Source organism: Neophocaena asiaeorientalis, unplaced genomic scaffold, assembly GCF_003031525.2.
Source record: "Neophocaena asiaeorientalis asiaeorientalis breed wild unplaced genomic scaffold, Neophocaena_asiaeorientalis_V1.1 scaffold265, whole genome shotgun sequence".
NCBI classification, from domain to species: Eukaryota; Metazoa; Chordata; class Mammalia; order Artiodactyla; family Phocoenidae; genus Neophocaena; species Neophocaena asiaeorientalis.
The window spans coordinates 2,755,443-2,780,507 of NW_020172172.1; the positions used below are offsets into that span (position 1 = coordinate 2,755,443).

The following is a 25,065-nucleotide window of genomic DNA, read 5'->3' on the forward strand; positions in this document are numbered from 1 at the left end:
AAGAAACCATTACCTAACCCAAGGTCATGAAGTTTTAATCCTATGTTGCTTTCTAAGAGTTTTATTGTTTTAGCCCTTACGTTCATGTCTTTGATCCATTTTTAGTTCATTTTTTAATATATGGCATGAGCTAGGGGTCCAACTTCATTCTTTTGTATGTAGGTATCCAGTGGTCTTTGCATCATTTGTTGAAAAAGCTATTTTTCTCCATTAGCTCCCTTGCCAAAAATCAATTGACCATAAATGTAGGGGTATATTCCTAGACTCTCAATCCTATTCCATAGATTTGTCTATCCCTATGCCCGTACCACGATGTCTTGATTACTGTAGCTTTTTAGTAAATTTGAAATCTAGATGTGTAAATAAAAGAACTTTGTTCTTTTTCAAGATAGTTTTGACTCTTCAGGGTTCATTGCATTTCCATATGAGTTTTGGGATCACTTGTCGAATATTGTGAAAAAAGGCAGCTAGAATTTTGATAGGAATCGTTTGAATCTATAATCATTTTAGGGAGTAAAATGTGAAATGAGATGTACTTCCATTTATTTAGGCCTTCTTTAATTTCTTTCAATGATATTTTGTAATTTTTAACATCCAAGTATTCAACTTCTTTTGTTAAATTAATTCCTAAGTATTTTATATTTTTGAAAAAGTTGCACATGAAATTGTTTCTTAATTTCCTTTTCAGATTGTTCATTGCTAGCATATAGAGATACAATTGATTTTTGTATATTGACCTTGTATCCTGCAACCTTGTATCCTCCTAACTAGTATAAGTCTTGTATTAATTGTAATGGTTTTATTGTGAATTCTTTAAGATTTTCAATATACAAGGTCATGTCATCCTGTGAATACTTCTTCCATTTCAAAGTTATTGTCTTTTATTTCTTTTTCTTGCCTAATAGCCCTGGTTAGAAATTCTAATACAGTAAACCTGTTAATAATGAGCCCATCACTAATATCCAGTGTAAACTTTAATACAGTTTGACAGTAAATAAATGTGAATTTTTTCAAGTTAAAAAAAAAAAGAAATTCTAATACAATATTGAGTAGAAGTGGGAAGGTGGACTTCCTTGTTTTGCTCCTGCTCTATGGATGAAATCATCCAGTGTTTCACCATCAGTGTGATATTAGCTGTGAATGTTTCTTAGCTGTCCTTTATCAGGTTAACGAAATCCCTTTGTATGTCTAGTTTGGGGAGTGTTTTTATTTGTAAAGGCTTTTGCCAAATGCTTTTTCTGCTTCTACTAAGATTATCATGTGGATTTTCCTTTTAATCTATTAATAATGGGTGCGTGTGTGTGTGTGTGTGTGTGTGTGTGTGTGTGTGTATTGGGTGGGCCAAAAGGTTTGTTCGTTTTTTTGCATAAGATGGCTCTGGTAGCACTTAGTTGTGTTTTTTTAAATTATTAGTTATTTATTTATTTTTGGCTGCATTGGGTCTTTGTTGCTGCACACGGGCTTTCTCTAGTTGTGATGAGCAGGGGGGCCACTCTTCGTTGTGGTGCGCGGGCATCTCATTGCCGTGGCTTCTCTTGTTGGCTCACAGGCTCTAGGTGCGCGGGCTTCAGTAGTTGTGGCTTGCAGGTTCTAGAGCACAGACTCAGTAGCTGTGGCGCATGCCTTTAGTTGCTCTGCAGCATGTGGGATCTTCCCAGACCAGGGCTAGAATCCGTGTCCCTTGCATTGGCAGGCGGATTCTTAACCACTGCACCACCAGGGAAGTCCCACTTAGTTGTCTTTAACTTCATTCAAAACAATTTTGTTAGACTGTATGTGACAGCTGTCATATCAGCGTACATTTAAAAAAAAGACATCAGAATTGGTGAATTATTGTGTAGCTATTTTAATATTGAAGATGGAAGAAAAACAACATTTTCGGCCTATGGGATCTTCCCAGACCAGGGGTAGAATCCGTGTCCCCTGCTTTGGCAGGCGGATTCTTAACCACTGCACCACCAGGGAAGTCCCACTTAGTTGTCTTTAACTTCATTCAAAACAATTTTGTTAGACTGTATGTGACAGCTGTCATATCAGCGTACATTTAAAAAAAAGACATCAGAATTGGTGAATTATTGTGTAGCTATTTTAATATTGAAGATGGAAGAAAAACAACATTTTCGGCCTAATATGCTTTATTATTTCAAGAAAGGTAAAAAAGCAACTGAAACGTACTTAAAGATTTGTGCTGTGTATGGAGACGGTGCTGTGACTGATCAAATGTATCAAAAGTGGTTTGTAAAGTTTTGTGCTGGAGATTTCTCGCTGTACGATGCTCCACGATCAGGCAGATGAGTTGAAGTGGATAGTGATCAAATTGGGACATTAATTGAGAACAATCAGCGTTATACCATGCAGGAGATAGCCAACATACTCAACGTATCCAAATCAAGGGTTGAAAATCATTTGCACCAGCTTGGTTATGTGAATCGCTTTGATGTTTGGTTTCCTCATAAGATAAGCGAAAAAGACCTTCTTGACCATATTTCTGCATGCAATTCTCTACTGAAACATAATGAAAACGTTCCATTTTTTTTTTTTTTTTTTTTGCGGTACGCGGGCCTCTCCCGTTGCGGAGCACGGGCTCCGGACGCGCAGGCTCAGCGGCCATGGCTCACGGGCCCAGCCGCTCCGCAGCATGTTGGGATCCTCCCGGACCGGGGCACGAACCCGTGTCCCCTGCATTGGCAGGCAGACTCTCAACCACTGCGCCACCAGGGAAGCCCAAAATGTTCCATTTTAAAACAAATTGTGACAGGCGATGAGGAGTGGATACTGTACAACAATGTGGAATGGAAAATATTGTGGGGCAAGCGAAATGGACCACCACCAACCACACCAAAGGCCAGTCTTCATCCAAAGAAGGTGATGTTGTGTATATGGTGGGATTGGAAGAGACTCCTCTATTATGAGCTCCTTGCAGAAAACCAAACGATTAATTCCAACAAGTACTGCTCCCATTTAGACCAAGTGAAAGCAGCACTTGACAAAAAGCATGCGGAATTAGTCAACAGAAAATGCATAACCTTCCATAAGGATAACACAAGACCACATGTTTCTTTGATGAGCAGGCAAAAACTGTTACAGCTTGGCTGGGAAGTTCCGATTCATCCGCTGTATTCACCAGACATCGCACCTTCAGATTTCCATTTATTTTGGTCTTTACAAAATTTTCTTAATGGAAAACATTTCAGTTCCCTGGAAGACTGTAAAAGGCCCCTGGAACAGTTCTTTGCTCAAAAAGATGAAAAGTTTTGGGAAGAAGGAATTATGAAATTACCTGAAAAATGGCAGAAGATAATGGAAGAAAAGGGTGAATACGTTGTTCAATAAAGTTCTTGGTGAAAATGAAAAAGTGTCTTTTTAAAATTTTATTTTATCTATTTATTTATTTATTTTTGGCTGCGTTGGGTCTTCATTGCTGCGCCCGGGCTTTCTCTAGTTGCGGCAAGTGGGGGCTGCTCTTCGTTGCGGTGCGTGGTCTTCTCATTACGGTGACTTCTCTTGTTGCAGAGCACGGGCTCTAGGCGTCCGGGTGTTAGCAGTTTTGGCTCGCAGGCTCAGTACTTTTGGCTCATGGGCTCTAGACCACAGGCTCAGCAGTTGTGGCACACGGGCTTAGTTGCTTTGCGGTATGTGGGATCTTCCTGGACCAGGGCTTGAACCCATGTCCCCTGCATTGGCAGGCGGATTCTTAACCACTGCACCACCAGGGAAGCCCTGAAAAATGTGTCTTCCATTTTTACTTAAAAAACCAAAGGCACTTTTGGGCCCACCCAATATATATATATTATATATTATGTAATATATAATATATACATTATATATTATATTATATAATATAATATATATACACACTTTATGTATGTATGTATATTTTACAGATTAAACTACCTTTACATTCCTGGGGTAAATCACAATTCCTCATAGTGCATCCTTTTAATATGTTGCTGCATTTGGCTTACACTATTTTGTGGGGGATTTTTATACATCGACATTCATAAGCGATGTAGGTGCAGTTTTCTTTGTTTTGTGATGTCTTTGTCTGGTTCTCTTATCATCGTAATATTGGTCTCATATATTTAGTTGAGAATTGTTCTTCCTCATATTTTTGAAGGAATGTGTAAAGGCGTGGTGCCAAAACTTCTTTAAAGGTTTGGTAGAATTCACCAGGGAAGCTATCTGGACATGGGAAATTTTTAAAATTACTAATTCAATCTCTTTACTTCTTATTGATACAGATTTTAAATATTTTCTTGAGTTAGTTTTTGTCTTTCTAGTAATTTGTACATTTCATCTAGGTTATCTAATTTGTTGTCATACAATTGTTCATAGTATTCTAATATTCTTTTTTATTTCTTTTCTTTTTTTAAATTAATTATTTTGGGGGGAGGCTGCGTTGGGTCTTCGTTGCTGTGCGCGGGCTTTCTCTAGTTGTGGTGAGCAGGGGCTACTCTTCATTGTGCAGCGTGGGCTTCTAATTGAAGTGGCTTCTCTTGTTGAAGAGCACCGGTTCTAGGCACGCGGGCTTCAGTAGTTGTAGTGCACGGGCTTAGTTGCTCTGCGGCATGTGGGATCTTCCCGGACCAGGGCTCAAACCTGTGTCCCCTCCGTTGGCAGGTGGATTCTTAATCACTGCACCACCAGGGAATTCCCAATATTCTTTTTTATTTCCGAAAGGCTAGTAGTGATGACCCCTCTTTCATTCTTGATATTAATAATTTGCATCTTCTCTCTTTTTTCTTGTACAGTCTAAGTAATGGTTTGTCAATTTAGCTGATCTTTTCAAAGAGCCGATTTTTGGTTTCTTTGATATTCTCTGTTGTTTTTCATTTATCTATTCATTTATTTCCACTTTAATATTTATTACTATTTTCCTTCCATTTGATTTTTGTTCAGTTTGCTCTTATTTTTTTTTAATTTCTTAATGTGGAAAGTTAGGTTATTGATAGGAAATCTTTCTTCTTTTTTAATACAGTTAGTTACAACTATAAATTTCAGTCAAAGCATTAGCTTTATTCCATAAGTTTTGCTATTTCATGTTTTCATTTGCATTCATGTCAAGTTATTTTCTAATTTCCCTTGTGAGTTTTTCTTTTACGTATAGTTATTTAAGAGTGTATTGCTTAATTTCCACATATTTGAGAATTTACCAAATTTTCTTTTTTATTGTTGATTTCTATTTTTATTACGTTGTTGTCAGAGAATATTCTTTGTATGTTTTACATTATTTAAAATGTATTGAGTCTTGTTTTATGACCTAGCATACAGTAAATCTTGGAGAACGTTATATGTGCACTTGAGAATAATGTGTATTCTGTTATTGCTGGGTGGAGTATTCTGTAGTTTCTGTTTGGTCTCATTGGTTTGTAGTGCTATTCAAGTCTTCTATTTCCCTGTTTATCTTCTCTCTAGTTATTCTATCCATTATCGAAAGTGGGATATTGAAGTCTCTAACTATTATTGTTGATTTTCTCCCTTTGATTCTGCATTTTGTAGCTCTCTTGCTAACTACATATATGTTTGTATGTGTTAAGTCTTCCAAAGGGATTGAACCCTTTATCATTGTCAAATGTCCTTCTTTTGCACTAGTAACAACTTTGGGCTTAAAAATCTGTTATTTTCTGATATTAGTATAGCTATTTCAGCTCTCTTTTTGGTCTTGTTGACCTGCTATGTGTTTTTCCATCCTTTTACCTTCCATTTATTTATGTCTTTCAATCTAGTTGAATCCTGTTTTTGTACCAATTTTTGCCTTTTGATTGGGATATGTATTTCATTTGCATCCCATACTATAACTGATAAGGTAGGATTTGCATCCGCCACTTTTTATTCTGCAAGTCTGATGTCTTTTTTGTTCCTGTGTTCCTCTATTACTGCCTTCTTTTCTGTTAAATATTTTATAATATATCATTTTAATTCCCTTATTTCTTTTACTGTATTTTGGGGCTATTTTTCTCAGAGGTTGCCTTGGAATTACAATTAACATCGTAACTTAAACCTATCTAGTTTGGATTAATACCAACTTGATTTTAATAGTATACAAAATTCCAACATGGCTCCAATTAAATGTTGAACAAAACTCCAGCATAGCTCCATTCTCTCCCCCTTCCTTTGTCTATTATTGTTAGGCAAATTACATCTTTACACATTATAAGCACATCAACACAGTCTTATAATTATTGCTTCACGAGTTGTCTTTTCAATCTGAAGAAAAGTACATTTATACTGTCTTTTATGTTTACATATGTATTTACCTTTACTGGTGATCTTTATTGCTTCATGGGAATCCGAGTTCCTGTCTAGTGTCCTTTCATTTCAGCCTGAGGACTCCCTTTAGCATTCTTCTATGGTAGGTCTGCTAGTGATTAATTCTCTCAGTTTTTGTTTATCTGGGAGAGTCTCAATTTCTGCTTCCTTATTACAGGTTAGTTTTGCTGTATATAGAATTAGTTGACAGTCTTTTTTTTTTAACATCATTATTGGAGTATAATTGCTTTACAATGGTGTGTTAGTTTCTGCTTTATAACAAAGTGAATCAGCTATACATATACATATATCCCCATATATCCTCCCTCTTGTGTCTCCCTCCCACCCTTCCTATCCTACCCCTCTAGGTGGTCACAAAACACCGAGCTGATCTCCCTGTGCTAAGTGGTTGCTTCCCACTAGTTATTTGGTAGTGTATATATGTCCATGCCACTCTCTCACTTTGTCCCAGCTTACCCTTCCCCATCCCCGTATCCTCAAGTCCATTCTCTATGTCTGCTTTTTTATTCCTGTCCTGCCCCTAGGTTCTTCAGAACTACTTTTTTTCTTTTTCTAGATTCCACATATATGTGTTAGCATATGGTATTTGTTTTTCTCTTTCTGACTTAACTTCACTCTGTATGACAGACTCTAGGTCCATCCACCTCACTACAAATAACTCAATTTCGTTTCTTTTTATGGCTGAGTAATATTCCACTGTATATATGTGCCACATCTTCTTTATCCACTCATCTGTCGTTGGACACTTAGGTTGCTTCTATGTCCTGGCTATTGTAAATAGAGCTGCAGTGAACGTTGTGGTACATGACTCTTTGAATTATGGTTTTCTCAGGGTACATGCCCAGTAGTGGAATTGCTGGGTTGTATGGTAATTCTATTTTTAGTTTTTTAAAGAACCTCCATACTGTTCTCCATAGTGGCTGTATCAATTTACATTCCCACCAACAGTGCAAGAGGGTTCCCTTTTCTCCACACCCTCTCCAGCACTCATTGTTTGTAGATTTTTTGATGATGACCATTCTGACCGGTGTGAGATGATATCTCATTGTACTTTTGATTTGCATTTCTCTAATTAGTTAGTCTGTTTTTCAGTACTTTGACTCTATCATTACACTGCCTTTTGGTTTCCATGGTTTCTGATGAGAAATCAGCTGCTAATCTTGTTGAGGGTCTTTTGCACATGCGTTTCTTCTCTTGCTGCTTTCAAGATTTTCTCTTCCGCTTTTGACAGTTTAACTCTAATGTGTCTAGCTGTAAACCTCTTTGAGTTTGTTATAATTGGAACTGGTTGAGTTGCTTTGATGTGCAGATTAATGTTTTCATCAAATTTGTGACATTTGGACCATATTTTCAAAAAATATTCTTTCTTTCCTCCTTTTTTCTCTATGCTCACCTTCTGGGACTTCAATTATGTGTATTTTGTCCCTTTTATAATCATGGGAAATAGAACTCCTGCAACCTTCTGTTTTTACATTATGTAATAGTGAAACCCTTATGATTTATTTCCAAGGTCAGTAGTCACTGAAACAAACGTAAGTCATAACTTTGAACATGACTCAGCAGTAGAATAATAAACCTCCCATGCAAGTTTCCCACTGGTCAACTAAGCAACTTATAACTGGCAGAGCTATTTGAAAACCTTTGCTAGAGCCTTTTAAAAGCTAAGTACAGAAATATCAGGGTAAAGAAATATACTCAGGAAATAGCATTTGGGGCTTGGCTGTAAGTGATGGGACTAGGGGTTTTGTTTTTTAAGCAAAGATACCAGAGCCTGTACTTGCTCCTGTCTGACTTCAAAGCAATCGCCCCAGAGAAGATACCAGCACAGAGCATTTTAGGAATGCTTTTTAGTGGAACTGTCTTCAGAGTCAGAGAACACTGTCTTTAGTGTCCTAGGAAGAGTTCAACCTTAAGCCTTTGAAGATGGACTTGATTTGTGAAACCAATCACAAATTAGACCAGAGCCTTGTATAGCAAATTAGGAAGATAATCAAGATAAATAATACCACACTGGATTTCTAAATGAGGTATGACATAATTGAGTGTTTTTCAACTTTACTCTGTAACATTTCTAATTTGGGGATGGTGGAATGGAACCATACTGCCTACCTTTTTGCTGATATGTTGGTGTATATTTGTGATGCCGTTGGTATATCAGGCTCTGACAGGACACAGACTGAATGCTCAAAGGGCAGAGAGGCATAAGTGAAAATGGTTTAGGAGGACCTTTTTACAGTGGTGTAGGTGGGACTGAGACAGCAACTGGGCAGGACAGAGCATGGATCTGGAACGGCTAGTGGAGGACCACGCATGTCTACCATTGTGAGCACTGTTCCTCTCCATTCCAAATAGTGAAGGAGTGGTTCTATTCCACACTAGAGTTAAAATGTCTATTTGTGGATCTCATTTCTCCCCGATGTTTGTTCCTTAGTCTCTGTGTGCTGCATTATATCAAGTTAATGTCCAAAAATAAATCAAGTTATTCCTATCTGAGGAAAATATGGGCTTTTTAATAAATGATGTTGGGACAGAGAGAAAGCCATCTGGAAAAGGATGAAAGTGAATATAAATCTCACACTGAAATAAACTCCAAATGAATCAGAGACCCAAATGTAAAACATGAAACCAGAGACCTATGAATTACAGGTGAATTATTTTATAACCTGGAAGTGAGGAAAGCCTCTCAAAATCCAACAGTAACATAGGGAAAAGACTGATAAACTTTACTACCTAAAAACAAACAAGCAAAATGAAACACCATAAGCAAAATCAAAAGACAAATGATAAACTGGGAGAGAATATTTGCAAGTTATTTCACAAATGAAGGCAAGTACACAAAGAGCTCTTAAAAATGGAGAAGTCCCATATATCCGGAAAAGACAAAAGCTCTTAACTCAAAAAGATACATGCTGTGTAGCACAAGGAACTGTGCTCAATTTTTTGTAATAAGCTGTAAGGTAAAAAATTCTGAATCTAAAACTGAATCACTTTGCTGTATACCTGAAACTAACAAAACATTGTAAATCAACTATACTTCAATAAGAAAAAAAAAGATACATGCACCCCAATATTCATAGCAGCACTGTTTACAATAGCCAAGACATGGAAACAGCCCAAGTGCCCATCAACAGATGAATGGATAAAGAAGATGTGTTATCTATCTATCTGTCTATACACACAATGTAATATTATTCAGCCATAAAAAAGCATGAAATAATGCCATTTGCAGCAACATGATGGACCTAGAGATGATCATACTAAGTGATGTAAGTCAGACAGAGAAAGACAAATATCATGTGATATCACTTATAGGTGGAATCTAAAAAAATGATACAAATGAACTTATTTACAAAACAGACTCACAGACATAGAAAACAAATATATGGTTACTAAAGGGTAAAGAGGGGGAGGGATAAATTAGGAGCTTGGGATTAACAGATACACACTACTATATATAAAATAGGTAAACAACAAGGACCTACTGTATAGCACAGGGAACTATATTTAAAATCTTGTAATAACCTATAATTGAAAAGAATCTGAAAAAGAATATAAATAAAAAATATATATATATAAACTGAATCACTCTGTTGTACACCTGAAGCTAACACAACATTGAAATCAACTATACTTCAATTTTAAAAAATGGAGAAGCCCCAAAATTGTATATAAATATGGACAAGAGTCATGAACAGAGAGGAATGTGGTAACAGAGAAAAATAAATGTGAGCAGTGAGGAATATGGTAACAGAGAAAAATAAATGTAAGTCGCTCCTTACACATATGAAATGATGCTCGCTTTCCCTTATAATAAAAGAAACACAAATTTGAATTTTCCTGAATCTAAAAGTTTGATAACATGCTCTGTTGAGAGTGGCAGTGCAAAATGGAACAAACCCTACAGAAGGGGATTTGGCAAATTTTAACAAAATTACATATGCATCAGCCTTTGACCCAGCAATCCCACTTTTAGGCCCCTACCCTGAAATTTCCATAAATTTGCACAAGGTTATACAATATTGTTTGTAGTACCAAAAGATTAGAAGCAACTTAAATGTTCACCAACAGGAGAGTGGGCAAATAAACTATAGTTCATAAATGAGTTGGAGACCAGGCAGTCATAAAAAGACAGGAAAGGGCTTCCCTGGTGGCGCAGTGGTTGAGAGTCTGCCTGCCGATGCAGGGGACACAGGTTCGTGCCCCGGTCCGGGAAGATCCCACATGCCCCAGAGCGGCTGGGCCCGTGAGCCATGGCCGCTGAGCCTGTGCGTCCGGAGCCTGTGCTCCGCAACAGGAGAGGCCACAACAGTGAGAGGCCTGCATATCGCCACAAAAAAAAAAAAAAAAAAAGACAGGAAAATGTGAACTGAAATAATCTCCAGAACATACTTTTAGATGAAAAAAGTTAGCAAACCTCAGTATATAGAGTATGCTATATTTTGTGTTTAGGAAAAAAAGGAGGACAAGAATATATTTAGATATTTGCTTATATTTTCAAAAAGAAGCAATAAAAATGGTTACCTAGAGGAGATGGGAGGAATGGAGTGAAGAGAGAGTTGGAATTGATACTTCTGTGAGTTTGGTTACCTTCTCACACAGTTTTTCTCCTTTTTATTGATATGGTTTTTATTATATAAGTTTCAAGTATACAGAATTATAATTTGACATCTGTATGTACTACAAAGTGATTACCACCACAAGTCTAGTTACAATCCATCATCATATAGTTGACCCCCTCTTCCCATTTCCCCCAATCCCCTTTCCCTCTGATAACCACTGATCTCTGTATATATGAGTTTGGTTTTGTTTTATTTCGCTTGTTTTGTGTTTGTCAGATTCCACATATGAGTGAAATCATTTGGTGTCTTTCTCTGGGTGACTTATCTCACTTAGCATAATACATTCAAGGTCCATCTATGTTTTCACCAATGGCAGGATTTGATTATTTTTTATGGCTAATATTCCACTATATATATATAAAGAATATAAATAGAATGTGATATATAATATAATATAGAATATTCCTTATCCATTCATCCTTATCCGCATCTTTGTCATCCGTTCATCCATTGATGGACACTTAGGTTGTTTCCATATCTTGGCTATTGTAAATAATGCTGCAATGAACATAGGGGTACATATATCTTTTCAAATTAGTGTTTTAATGTTCTTTGGATAAATACTCAGAAGTGTAATATCTGGGTCATATGGTAGTTCTATTCTTAATTTTTTGAGGAATCTCCATACTGTCTTCTATATTGGTTGCATCAATTTACAGTCCCACAAACAGTGTGCAAGGGTTCCCTTTTCTCCACATCTTCTCCAACATTTGTTATTTCTTTTCTTTTCAATTGTCATTCTAACAGGTGTCAGCTGACATCTCATTGTGCTTTTGATTGCGTTTCCCTAATAATTAGCAATGTTGAACATCTTTTCATGTGCCTGTTGGCCATCTGTATGGCTTCTTTGGAAAAATTACTATTCAGGTCCTCTGCCCATTTTTTTTTTTTTTTTTTGTGGTACGCGGGCCTCTCACTGTTGTGGCCTCTCCCGTTGCGGAGCACAGGCTCCGGACGCGCAGGCTCAGTGGCCATGGCTCACGGGCCTACCCACTCCGCGACATGGGAGATCCTCCCGGACCGGGGCATGAACCCGTGTCCCCTGCATCGGCAGGTGGACTCTCAACCACTGCGCCACCAGGGAAGCCCCTCTGCCCATTTTTAAATCAGGTTGTTTGGTTTTATTTGGTTTTATCAGTTGTTGAGTTGTATGAGTTCTTTATATATTTTGCATATTAACCCCTTATTAGATATATGATTTGCAGATATCTTCTCCCATTCAGTAGGTTGCTTTTTCGTTTTGATGTTGATTTCCTTTGTTATTCAGCTTTTTAGTTTGATGTAGTTCCATTTCTTTATTTCTCCTTTTGTTTCCCTTGCCTTTAGAGTCAGATCCACAAAGATATTGCTAAGACCAGTGTCAGTGAGGTTACTGCCACTTTTTTTTTCTAGGCATTTTATGGTTTCAGTTCTTACATTCAAGTCTTTAATCCATTTTCAGTTAAATTTTTGTGTATAGTGTGAGATAATGGTCCAGTTTCATTCTTTTGCATGTCATTGTCCAGTTTTGTCAATGCCATTTATTGAAGTGACTTTCCTCTCTCCATTGTATGTTCTTTGCTCTTCTGTCATAAATTAATTTCCATATATGTGCGGGTTTATTTCTGTCCTTTCAGTTCTGGTCCATTGATCTGTATGTCTATTTTTTGTGCCAGTACCATACTGTTTTGATTACTATAGCTTTGTAATATAGTGTGAAATCGAGGAGCATGAAACCTTCAACTTTGTTCTTCTTTCTCAAGACTGTTTTGGCTATTTGGGATCTTTTGTGGTTCCATAAAATTTTAGAATTGTTTGTTCTAGTTCTATGAAATATGCCATTGGAATTTTGATAGGGATTGCAATGAATATATAGATTGCTTTGGGTAGTATAGACATTTTAACTATATTACTTCTTCTAATTCATGAGCACAGAATATCTTTCTATTTATTTGTGTCTTCTTCAATTTCTTTTATTAGTGTAATAGTTTTCAGTGTACAAGTCTTTCACCTCCTTGGTTAAATTATTTATAGGTATTTTATTCTTTTTGATGCAATTGTAAATGGAATTGTTTTCTTAATTTCTCTTTTTGATAGTTTGTTATTAGTATATAGAAAGGCCACAGATTTCTGTATATTGATTTTGTATTCTGTGACTTTACTGAATTAATTTATTAGTTCTAACAGTGTTCTTTTTTTACATCAATCCTGTGTCAAGTTCTTTAAACATGTTAGTATGGATAAGGGCAACAAATGTTTCCCTTCACTCAGTATGACAATCTCTAGGTCCATCCATGTCACTGCAAATGGCATTATTTCATTCTTTTTAATGGCTCAGTTAATATTCCATTGTATATATGTACCACATCTTCTTTATCCAGTTCTCCATTGGTGGACATTTAGGTTGCTTCTGTGTCCTGGCTATTGTAAATAGTGCTGCAATGATCTTAGTTCAGAATTATAACACTATAATAAGTCCCCTACATATGAATGAGTTCCATTCTGAGAGTGCGTTCGTAAGTCCAATTTGTTTGTAAGTCCAACAAAGTTAGTCTAGGTACCCAACTAACACAATCAGCCATATAAATAGTACTGTACTGTAATAGGTTCACAATACTTTTCACACCAATAATACATAAAAAACAAACAAACACAAGAAATAGTGAAAACATTTTTACTCTTACAGTCCAGTACCTTGAAAAGTACAGTAGTACAGTACAAGAGCTGGCATCGAGTGAGCAGGCAAGAAGAGTTACTGACTGGAGGAGGGAGAGGAGGTAGGAGATGGTAGAGCTGAAGGACCGTCAGCAATAGGAGATGGAGGGCAAGCTGCAATTTCACTCATGCCTTACATGATTGGACATGCGACACACGTTTGCATCTTTGAAAGTTTGTAACTTGAAGGTTCACATGTAGGAGACTTATTGTATTAACAATACATTTCTGAGTGACGTTTGAGATTTCATTCTATTCATTTATCCGTAGATCATATCCCACAAAGGGTGGATAATCAGAGTACTGAAATAATTCTGTTCTCTGTGTAGCTATGTTGCCACATTTCAAATAAAGTTAGGCTCATTTGTCGCAAATTGTTTTCCACTTTAGGGGTTTATTTTTATCTTTTTAAAAAATCTTTTGAATATGTAAGATATTTACATGATTCCAAAGTAAAATCTGTGTGAAAAGATGTCCTAGCTACAGTAATGAAGCAAGAAAAGCAACAAAAAAAAATGTTATCCAAATAAGAAAGGAAGGAGAAAAACTGTCACTATTTACAGATGATATATAATATAGAGAGAGAACCCTAAAGACTCCTAACTTCTCCGTGATTCTCTTGTTTTTAATTGACACCTTTCCAATGGAGAAAGAGGCTCGGGTTTTGTTTTTTCGTTTTTGTTTTTTGGGTGTGTTCGTTTCTGCTTTATAACAAAATGAATCAGTTATACATATACATATATCCCCATATCTGCTCAGGTTTTTTTAAAGCTTTTGAGGCTCCCACTATATTAGACAATAAACAAAAAGTCAAAGCAGGGTTATAAAGTGTTTAAATTGTTAATTAAATACGTTAAATATCCACATTTAATGCAGTGCATCCTTTAACACAAAAGTACAAGACAATATAATTATACTAATTACAAGATAATGAAAAATATTAAATTCATCGTATATAACCATTACTATTGTGGTCTGTTAAAGGGACACAAACTAAAAGTTACTTGATAGGCGTGTTCTTTCATATCTCTATAACTACTTCTGTACCCTTAGAGATGATGTTTTGCTTAAATCTGGAGACTTTTGTGAATGTAGATTATGCACAAAAGGACTCCCTAGGCCCTGTTAATGACCCTTGTAGCAGGTGCAGGCATAACCCACCTATATTCCCTCAGGGCTGTCCAATGGCCAGCACTGCATCTGGTAGCCTCAGGGTGCCTCTGGTGCTCCCAACAGAAACTTTAGCCAAAATACCAGAGAAGAAGCCTCTTCCAGCCAGCAGTCCTCAGCCAGCTCCCTCATCCATCAGGCAGGAAACTGCGGTGTGTTCTCCACTGGCTCCCAGAGTTGCCCGGGAGTTTCAGCCCCTTCTACCCACAGAGCCACCTGCTTGACCACACCCCCTGCATGCCCCATCTCTCTCCTTCACTCCCCCACCTGTGCTCCCTGGCTTTCCTCCCAAATAAACTGCTTGCTGTGAATCCTTGTCTCAGGCTCTGCTTCTGGGGAAATCCACACGAAAACAACACTGATTTGGGTTTATGTTTTTTGCTTATTTGTTTGTTAAGCATTCACCACATGAAAATACTTACCTGTCACACACTGGGCTCCTCAAAAAGAAGGTGTCAGAGCTTCTAAATTATAGGAACAAAATAAACCCAAACTATAAGTCACGTCAAGTCAAAGACCTTCCAAACATTCCCTTTTTCTACTTTATCTATTTCATATCCCATTCTATTTCCATAGGTTAAAGGACTATATTTACTTTATAAAAGTCAGAATTCATTTTCGTCTATGGACTTAGGTGTACTGGACAATACTTAAATAGAGAGTAATATCTGCAGCATATATTGGAAGACGTCAGATGAAAGGATTTTAAATTACGTCCTGTATACATGAAAGAAGACAGAGAGATGGGTAGGGCTTTCCAGGCTTCAGCGCACCAACGTTTGACATGAGTGATGAGCAACAGTGGGGGCTCAAGTTAGCCTTAGGCTCAGAAACTTTTGCTTGCCATGAAGGAAGTAGATGCCAGCGACAAGGTGTCCTAAATGATGCGTGAGTTGTTACACGTGGGTTCAGGACCCTTGTCTTGTAGTGGGACCAGTGATCATTTTTGCCGCACTCATGCCCAAGAAGACCATGGTTGGCAGCAGCATCATGTCTGAGCCCTCACCATGAATGACTCCTCCTTCCATCCCTTAATTCCTCACCTACCTTCTGCCCAGCTCCATGGACTGCTCCTTGTTTCCCTATTGCATGATTTACTTTCCTGCCTCTGTACCTTTGCTCATGTCTTCCTTCTTCCTAAATGCCTGTCTACTCCTCCACTCCCCACCCCCTGCCCAACTCACGCATGTCCCCATCTCCTTTCACTGAAGCCACCTTGGATGTCACACCTGCCATCGATCCTCCCAGCAGTCCTTCCAACTCTGAGTAATTTATCCCTCCTCTGATCTCCTATAGTACATTTCTTTTTCCTGCTCTACCTGCAGTTGACACTTGAACAATACAGGTTTGAACTTCGCAGGTCCACTTACATGCAATTTTTTCTCAATAAATATGTACTACAATACTACACTATCTGGTTGGTTGAATCTGAAGATACAAAACCACGGATACAGAGGGCCCACTGTAAAGCTGTTCACAGATTTTTGACTGCTGGTGGCCGTTGACCCCTAACCCCAGCGTCGTTCAAGGGTCAACTGAATTCTTTATATTATAATTGTGTGCGTAGGCACCTTGCTCCCCTACACGTGTAAGCTCAGTGAGTGGTCACCAGTGGGGAATGCATGAGTAAGGGAATGCAGGAATTTTGAAAGTCACTGGATGGAACTGGAGTATTTGGGGTTTTAGATTTTTTGGTCTGTCTTAATTTTTACTGTTTTTGGTGAGTGGGGATGTGTGAAGAAGGAAATAAGATTCTAGGTAAAGGAAACTTTTTTTTTTAACTAAAAGACATGTAAAGGAGAAATCCAGTAATCTTTTGTCCTCTTATGAAGTGTGTGTAACTCTGAGGTTTGGCTATATGTGCAGGCTGTAGGATATACTTCCATTGGGAAAACTCATGAGTTGGGCTGGTAGCAAAGCTACTCCTAATTGTTGGGAGATAATTCTACAGGGGCGTGTGTCTGCATACCTTCTGAGTAAAGGTGCTGACATGTTTGTTCCAAACTATCTTTTTGAAGGATGTTTGCATAGCAAACGGCCTTGAGATTGAGCTGGTTTCTCCCTGTGGAGCAGAGGGCAGACCTTACTAGCTCACAAGTATGGTAAGATGTCATAGCATTTGTAGTTCTTGACACTAATGATATAGATTTTGATAGTTGAACATACTCATCTTCATCAAAATCTAATATTTAGGACGATCAGTTCTCCTCAGGTGAGCAATTTCATAGAGGAATTCTGTTACTTCAATGGCTTTATTCCAGGAGTGTGTTAGATACACAGAAGACACAGAAGAGACCCACGAGCCATTTAGCCTGCTCTCTGCTAAGACAAGAAATTGAAATAATTGTGTCCTTGGTTACTAGGCAGATGTCAAATTGTCATTTCTCTACATAACGTAGAGGTTTCCAGTAAAAATAGAGTGGAAATAAAACAACACTTTCCCCAGGATATTCAAAATACTTATATGATCCTTCATCTACTCTAGCAAATAGGTGCTTGTATTCAACACTTACAGGAAAGATGGAAACAGTTTATATATTTCTTTCTAGGAGGATGAGATAAGTCTTTCAATATGTGAAAGTAAATTTCTGTTTTTCATTTTTAGATATCAAAATGGAAAACATCAAAAAATGTTTTTGTTTAAGTCACCAGTCTGTGATTTTTTGTTTGTTTGTTTTATAGCAGCCAGAACTGACAAAACAAGGAGACACTGAAGCTCCAAACCATACAAAACTGATGGCAGTGGTCCCCAGGGCAGTGAGGATAAGTAGGGACACTGGCAGAAGTAGAAAGAGCACACCCATGTCATGAGAGCAGATCTCAGATGGGGCTGGTGGATACTCCAAGGTAAAGGGCTCAGGGTAGACGGTGCACAAAGCCAAATCCCAGCTAGAGGAGTGGCATGCAGAGAATAAAGGTCGAAGCAAAGAGGGCAGGGCTCAGTGAGGACACAGGCAGAAAAAACATATATTTGCAGGAAGCAGCCTGCCAGCGAACAGGGAGAGGGGAGGACCGCATTGTGAGCAGCCCTCCGAACCCTCCAGCTGCCTATTTTTTCACTGACGAGGAGTAAAGGCTGAATCAATTCACTCACCTAATACTGAGCCATAAGAAAAACTCCTTCCAGCCAGGAACCTGGACCCTATCAATATCTACATCCTGCAAGTAGCTCACGTGAGAGAAGGTGAGACAGAAAATAAAACATGAACTGGTAGCACTTCAAAAAGAAGTGAAAGGAAAAAAAAAAAGGCATCAAAGAATTGAAGGAAAACTGGAGGAAGTCCATGAAAGAACAGACACTAAAGAAAACCCAGCAAGGGCCATGGAGATCAGGAATGAAAATAGCAAAATAGAGTTTAAAAGGATTAGAGAGAGTAGGTTACACTTAAATAGGGAGATCAGAGTAGGACTCACTGAGGAAATGACATTTTGAACAAAGTCTTAGATGAGTGAAGGAGTAAGCTGTTCTCTAGGAAAGAGTGAGCACCTTAATGTCAGATATAAGACAAGAAGGAAGGAAGGAAAATTATAATGGTTTTCAGATTATGGGGCTGTAAAATTGGAGATCCTAATGGAATAAACCACTTATAAACTGCAAAAGATTTTATTCAGGGCATAAAATTAATATGCATAAATTAATGTTCATACAACAGGCAACAACCAAATAGAAGCTATAATGGAAGAAAAAAATCTCATTTACACTAGCAATGAGAAAGGTAAATTACCTAGGAATAAACTTCATAAGAAATGGGCAAGATTTATATGAAGAGGTGCTGGGTATAGGTGTTGGAAGCCTAAAAATAGCGTCAGTTTCCCTTGTTAGATGCACTCACTTGAGATCAGGTAGGTGGGAGTTAGGAAACCATCCTGCTGTGGCTCTTGGCCTTGCTACTGGAGAAGTAGGGTGTGGTTTCTTTGCAGCTAGTTCCCGTCTTTATTCTCAAGCTTCCTGGGTGTCAAGAAGCAGCAGTGATTGTGGCAGCTTCCTGATCTAACTCTGAGATCCTAGGATCACAGGATGAGGTGTCCATTCTCTACATTCAGCCAGTGGCTGTGGCTCCAGCCCTGGCACGGATCAAGTAGCCTCAAAAGTTGCAGCTCCCAGTTCAGCAGTGTTGCTCCCTCCAAGATACACGTCTACAAGTGCTTTCCCAGCACTTCCTGATGATTCGATAAGGACTTAATTCTCTTTATTAAATCTCTTCCTGTGTAAAATACGCAGAGTGATTTCTGTTTTCTGTACTGAAATTGGTCTGACATATTTGATATTGGAAGTGGTTGCAGAAATCAGGCCCTCAAGATGGGAGTCTGGGATTGGATCTGACCCGGCTAGGTTTGAAGATAATGGTGAACTTGCCACCAGGGGAAAATGGGATACTGCAAATCTAGGACATGCAGTGGAAAAAGTTCTGTAATCACCTGTGGTTACCTGGAATGAACAGTTTACTGAAGGCAAAGAGGCTTCAGTGGCTGCCCTACTAGATAGCTATGATGGGAATGAGGGATTCAAGAACTTTTGGGATGGGTTGGCCTTTTCCGACTGTATTGGAGAGTTTAAAGAAAGAAAATGATATATGGTGAAAGTCCAAAAATACAGAAGTAAATTTAATTATGATAACAGTGGCATTTAAAATCAGTTGGGGAAAGACGGATTATTTAGTAATTGAGGTTGGGCAAATGCGTAGATATCAAAGTTGGATCCACTGTACTTAACTCACATCAAAACAAATTTCTGAAGGGTCAGATTTTTAAAGGAAAAAAGCAAAATCATGAAACATTAAGAAGAAACCATGGAAGGATTTTCAAAGTAATCTAAGAGAGGTGAAGTCCTTTCTAAGTCTAATATACCCAAAAGTAGTAAATAGTAAAACAAAAGCTTGATAAAAGTTGACCAACTAGAAATGAAAAAGGTCTGCATGGCCAAAAAAACAAAACAAACAACAAAAGCAACACAACAAACAAAAAATAAGCAAGTAAAACAGTGTAAGAAAAGTCAAAAGACATGACAAACTGAAAAAAAGTTTTGACATTCATTTCTTTTTTTTTTTTTTTTTGACATTCATTTCTAAGGAAAGGACCATTCTTACTATTATATAAAGTGTTTCTATATCCAGTAGAAAAGTAGACAAAATACATAAATGGATAATTCATGGCAAATGAAATACAAATGTGCTTTATCACTCATAATAAGAGAAATACAAATAAAAACATTTTTTCATTTATTAAATTGATCAGTTCCAGTTCTGGCTGAAATGGACTATGTCCACTGCAGCCTATGTCCACCACAGATGACTATTAAAACCTCTGGACAAAATATGAAAAAAAGGCTACCACAAGCTGGAGAAAGGGGTGAAAACTCCTGATTGCTTTTTCTTCTCCCCACTCTGTCCTGAGGCCACTCCCAGTCACAGAGCTTCCCTGCTATAGTACAGTGACATGGATAACTAGACGCTGATAGAAAACCTGTCCCTCTGGTCAGAGGAAATGGGAAAAAGGACACATTGTGCAGAGTATGGGGAGAATCCCTGTCGTTTTTTCTCTCTTTCCCCTCAATATTGTCCCGAGGGCAGCCCCAGTTGCACAGAGCAGCACAACAGATATAAAGTATGGCAGACTCCAGGAGAACCCTATCTCTCTGGCCAGCAGAACTGGAAAAAGGGGGTTCTGGGTGCCAGAGATTATAAAGGAAATGCCCAAAAGGAGAGTGATGCAAAAGGGAATCCTTAATTCTGTGTGGCGGTTTGTTACACAGCAATAGCTAACTGATACAGGAATCCATGTCATTAACTGAAGTCTGCCCTTTGTGTTGTCCAACAGCTAATTTGTCATACTTAACACAAAGTTTTAATGTGCTAATTGTGGAGATGAAAGGAGACCATCTGTGTGAAATGCATTTTTAACATTTCCATTCAATCTTTTTTCCAATTCTTCCAGTCATATAAATATTAGAAGATGACATTATATGGAGGGATGGCCATAAATTCAAGGAATGAGAAGTTAGGAAGAGTGCAATTAAAAAACAAAAATGTACTGAGTAATCAATGTCTAAACCTGTTGAAGTGCATAAACAATTTGTCCAGATTTTCAGAAGAGAAAGAACTTCTGGCCACACCCATGATGGCCACAGGGGAACTGGCCAATAACGTTATGAGCTGCTATGACAGGCATCTAGAAAGATCAACAAAGGGCCCCTCGCAAGTAATTAGGCTTCTGTGCCTTGCCCCTCGTCTCCCTGTCTCCTGTCTTGAGTCTGGAAGACACAGAGAAGGGGCAGAGGATGAAAAAGCAGACACGGCTTTTCTGGCGTTGTAGGACCTTGAGGCATCTGTCTAGACTGAACTGCGTGTACGGAAGGATAAAGGGTTCATACATTGTTTTCTTTCATTCCTTTGAGTTATTGCATGCCTACTGTGACTCTAACGCTGTTCTAGGCACTGGGGATGTATCAGTGGATAAAACAGACAAAAATCCCTGCCCTTGTGAAGCTTACATTCTAGGGAAAGACTGACAATAAATATAATAATATAAAACGTTAGAAGGTGATGAGTGCTGTGGAAAAAAGAAATATGCTAAGGTAAGATAGTGGGATAGGGAGGAGAGCAGGTATTAAATAGGATGATCAGAAAAGGTTCTCAGTGAGAAGGTGAGATTCGGTTCCCGCTTCCCGTGAGGGAAGGGAGGAAATAAATCATCTTAATTAACGAAGAGCTTGCAAGGCACTGGGAACACATTCCCAGGGCACAGATCCCGAGGTGGGCGGGGGGATAATATATTGGAATTGGGTTTTTCACTGCCTGAAAGTGAATTACAACTAAAATGAGACTTGTTCTTATATTTGAAAGTGACAAGGAAGTTGGACTCTGGACCTTAAGAGACGGAAAAGAGGAAAATGTGAACGGACATATTTCTTTGCAGGTCGCCCCTCCATACTCTCGGAATGACAGCCCAGCCCCGCGAGGCCCCGCCTCTCCACCGTGGTGCCGCCCCCACGCGGAGTGACAGCCCATAAGGCACGCCTCTTCCTTAGCAGTCTCAGCTCTCACTCCCGGCGACAGCCAGTCTAGGCCAGTCTAGTGTTTCCCTGGAGCAGCCTGGTCTCTGCCGGGAGTGACTCACCCCTAAGCCCCGCCTCCCCCACCTCGGCCCCGCCCCCGCCTGCGTGCGATCGCGTCTCGGCCCCGCCCTGCACGCCCGGCGCTAGGTGGTACCCGCCCGGCAGGCCGCGGCTCGCCTCCCGCGGCGAGAGTCGGTTTCCCGGCCTGGGGGACTAGCAGGCTCTCGGGCCCGCCCCCGAAGACGTGGAGTGCTGTGGCGGCAGGTGAGTGGGGGAGGGACCTCGGACCCCCTCGCTCTCGGCGGCGCAGAGCCTGGGTCAGTGCAGGTGGTTGAGTCCGGGCTGTCGGGCGGCGGCGCGACGCTTCCAGTGACTCCTCCCGGCCGCCGCCCTTCCTTTCCGGGGTACCTCCCGGGGTTGGCAATCCTGGGAATGGGAAAGTAGGACCGGGAGGGACGCCGAGGTTGGGTGACGTTCGGGTGGGAGTGGCAGTCGCAGGTGGAAGCTGCAGAGGGCCGAGGTTGGTCTGAGGGTGGAGGGTTGATAGAAGAAAGTGGTGAAGCTGAAATCTGGTGGCTGGTGGAGTCAGGATGCGAGGGCTTGGGGGGCTCCAGAGCAACGGGGAATGAGATGAGTGGGGGTGGAGGAGTCGACGAAGCCTAGTGAAGGGCGTTTGAGGGAAGGACCAGCTCACGGGGGCCCATGAGTCACGCTTCCCCGACTGTCCGGAGAGCCTGGAGCTTCGGGTATCTCGGCACGGGCGTGACGCTAGTGAGCTTGCGGGGTTGTGCTCTCACATCGGGGTGATCGGGTTTCCAGGCTTTCGACTGGGACACACAGTACAGCTTAAGTATTAGATGAAAGTCAGGGGCAATGCCTGGGACACCTGAGAAACGTGGCTGGAAGGGGTGCTTCTCCTATGGAATGCTTCTAATTTCCCTGGAGCCTTGGCGGCGCCAGCGTTGGTGCGGCGCTGTCTTCTGTGAAACCCTATTCCGGCAGCCCAGACGGTGTATGGAGGTCCTGCACAAAGTTCAGAGTTGAGGTTTTTATTCAGACTCAAAAGCAGTCGTATCACGTTCCCTTAAATCCTGCGGAGTTTTAATATTAAAAATATCTAATCCTGTGGGGTTTTAAAAAAAAATTTAAATCTTTCTTATCTGGCTACTTTGAATTTTAAAGTCACACCGAGCTAGAGAACTAGATGTTTTCTAAGAGCCTATTCTGTGAGTATGATAAACAATTTTAAATTAGCTGTGGAAAGTAGATCGTATCTGTTCTGACCAGTTATTGCTGAAAGAATTGTAGAATTGCAGATAAAGAATGAAATTGAAAAGATTTAAACTAATGGAAAGGGATAGAAAAGTCCTGGTAAATTGGAGACTGTGTGTGCTTAAAAAAACAAAAAACAAACTCAGTGAAACTTTTTTTCACTGTAAGAGAACTTGGAAGATAGAGAAAAGTATAAGAATGAAAATGAAAACTCCATGTAATTTCACCAACCCTAACATTTTTGTGCAATTCTTCTTAATTCCTTTTGTATTTTTTTGTGTATCTAAATGTACATATTACATAGTTGGGGTCATATTGTTGTATTACTTTGTATTTTGCTTTTTTTCCCTTTGTATTTTTAGCATTTTCCTGGATCATTAAAAATTCTCCCTAAACATCTTTTTAAATGGTGGTATGTTCATCACGTGAATTCATTCTTTTATCACATATTAGCATTTCAGCTGTGTGCCAGGTCCTGTGCTTGGGGAGGAGATTCATTGTTGCTCTAGGTTTTCAGACATTATTCCAGCTCAAATAAGCAAAATCTTGGCAGTGTCTGGGGTACCAAGTGTAGAAAGAGAGTATGAGTGCAGCATCTAATCAGGCCTGGACCTGGGCTGCTGTGGCGAGGCTGTCTTCATTGTGTCGTGTCTCATCTCTCCTACACCTTCCTGTGGAGGCCTGAGGCCACGAGAGGTTCCTAGGTACGTTCCTCAGGGAATGGGCCTCACCAGCTCCCCTACATTGTGGGTGTCACTGAGAAACTCTTTAGTGAGGGTGCATGTGTGCAGTGTTGATGTTTCATTCTCAAATCTGCCCTCATCTTAGGTGACTCTGAGAGACAGCTGCCCTAGGTCTCCAGGACGACTGTCCCACAATTGCTCTCATAATTAACTGCCTCTAAGTTGTCTTACACCTTAGAGGGGGCCTCCGGAGGGGTCCTGTCCCTTCTAGCACTTGCCATTAAAATTGCAAGTTTTCTTCTAGGAAATCCCGCTCATCTTCCTCCTTGATCAGTGTGGCCCTTCATTTTGCTCTCACTGATGTGTTCCTATTCTGCCTTACGACTGAGAGTAATTTTGGATTGTGTTTCTCCTTGAGTCTGAAATAAGGTGATTCCTAACCACAGCCTTATGCACTTACTTATTAGTCTTTGAATTTATGATAATTCCATTGATGTTTTTACTTTACCCAAACTCAGGAAGAGAATAAAGGGTCCCTTATTCTTTTTTTGAACCGTGATAAAATATGTGAGCCACCCCCCTCCATGCTTGAACTCCCAGTGAGTTTCTTTTCATATGTGCATTTCAACCACCAAGGTCAGGATTTAACCCTTACTATAGGCAGGTGATTCCAATAGCTAATGTAAGAGCCACAGGGATCCAGTTCCTTTGTAGGTCTCCTTTAGCCCTGGGTGCAGTTCAATGCGTGATTAAGAAGACCAGAGTCTGAGATGGCTATCTACTGGTCCTGTGCCCAGAGCATATGGAACCTAGCTGCTCTGTGCTTTACAGTTATTGCTGGCTGCTGGCCTGGCTGACAGTCTGGATAAAAGGGGGAAATTGGCTGTGGAAGCAGAAATCATTCTACCCTCTAGTGCCCAGGAAGTCTGTGTGTTGAATCATTGCTTGTTTTCAGATCAGCCCCAACAGGAACCGTGAGGCCCTCTGCTGTGTCCACGCTTAAAGTCCTCATGTCCCCCCAGGTGGCATTTTGGTCCCATGTACTAGTCTAGTGTGCATGGTAATGGTGGAGCCATCCTCTGTTAAGACCCTGCAGTGAAAGTGGATTGCAGAAGTCAGGTTAGCCCATGCTGCCATGAGGCTTCTTATTTTCACCACCTTACACTTGGTATTCACACCGTCGGGCTAGCCAACGTGAAGAGGTGGGATTGGAGCAGGCCTGGATCGCGCTGGTCGGTGAACTGCAAGAGTGATGTTGCGTGCAGAACACAGAGGGGGCAGGAATCCCCCAAGGAGAGGGCGT

At 39.8% G+C, this 25,065-nt stretch overlaps 1 protein-coding gene across 2 annotated transcripts in view; it reads left to right on the forward strand.

Annotated features, from left to right (window-relative positions):
• The first annotated feature begins 21,949 nt into the window (after nucleotides 1-21,949).
• Nucleotides 21,950-25,065, forward strand: part of ANO10 (anoctamin 10) — a 227,949-nt gene continuing 224,833 nt past the window's right edge. For both annotated transcript variants that reach the window (XM_024756100.1, XM_024756110.1), the window contains exon 1: nucleotides 21,950-22,071. The gene's annotated coding sequence lies outside the window, so the exon portion shown is untranslated. The remainder of the gene's footprint in view (nucleotides 22,072-25,065) is intronic.